Genomic DNA, 1,127 nt, shown 5'->3' on the forward strand with positions numbered 1-1,127 from the left:
GTTTGAGCACGAGCAACAACGTATAACAATTTTCAGTACGGGGGATTCTACACACTAAATTATACTTGCACAATCGATAAGAAGATTAAAAATGAAGAATTTTTATCCCTCAATTTCGTCCCTTGAGCTTTTTCACCTCTAGCAATACTGATAAGGAGTGTTTAAGAACGAACTATCTTGTAACCAAAATGATGCCTTCGTTTAAAAAATGTCTGCCAATTAACCATGTATATATAGAAGAAAAGAAAGATTGAATATGAGACAGCAAAGAGTGAACATGAAAATGTTTCCAAAGTTGAAAAGATACTTGGGTGAGAAGAAATGGGATGTAACAGAAGAGTGATCCTAGGATTGAAATAGAAAAAGAGATTGGTAGGGGAGCTAATTGAAATAGAGAAAGAGATTGGGAGAAACAATGCAGAAGTTGGAAGCAGGAAAGAACCATTTAGTCATTTACCAGTAGTGATATATCACCGGACTGGTAGGGTGAAAGAGTTGGAGACAAACAATGCTGTCCTTCATTTTTATCTCCTAGAAAGTAGAAACCCAATAGGCCCGGCCCTGGCCCAGTGTCAGCTGTGCGACCGCATTAGGCCCAAGTAGAAAGAGGGCCCATGAACGCAGACCTTTCACATATAAAATTATTAAAAATGGGAAAAACATACCTCTTGCGATTCGAACTACGGTTGTCCAAATATAAGGAAAACAACATAACCATCTCTACTACAAGTAGAATCGATGATTGTCTTCATATTTTATTTATTTATTACTAAATCTCATTATTTTTGCTCATCATTTCTTCTCAATGGCATTTTTTTTCTTTACATCAAATAACCATTTACTCTTATTATCTTAAATACTTTTGTATCTGAATAAAACTACTAATGATATATATATATATGACCAGAGCCCTTCTACTTTTGGTCATATATATATATATATATATATGACCAGGGCCCTTCTACTAAGGGATTCATTTTTTTGACATATATGAGGGATCAAGCATTAGACCAACTTTTCAATCACATATCAACATCTCCACCGTTTAATATTTAGATGTATATATGTAGATCATTTCTGCAAAATTTCATCCCATTTGGTGATCGTTAAGGCTTCGAACTAACTGA

Source organism: Fragaria vesca, linkage group LG7 (assembly GCF_000184155.1).
Source record: "Fragaria vesca subsp. vesca linkage group LG7, FraVesHawaii_1.0, whole genome shotgun sequence".
Lineage (NCBI taxonomy): Eukaryota > Viridiplantae > Streptophyta > Magnoliopsida > Rosales > Rosaceae > Fragaria > Fragaria vesca.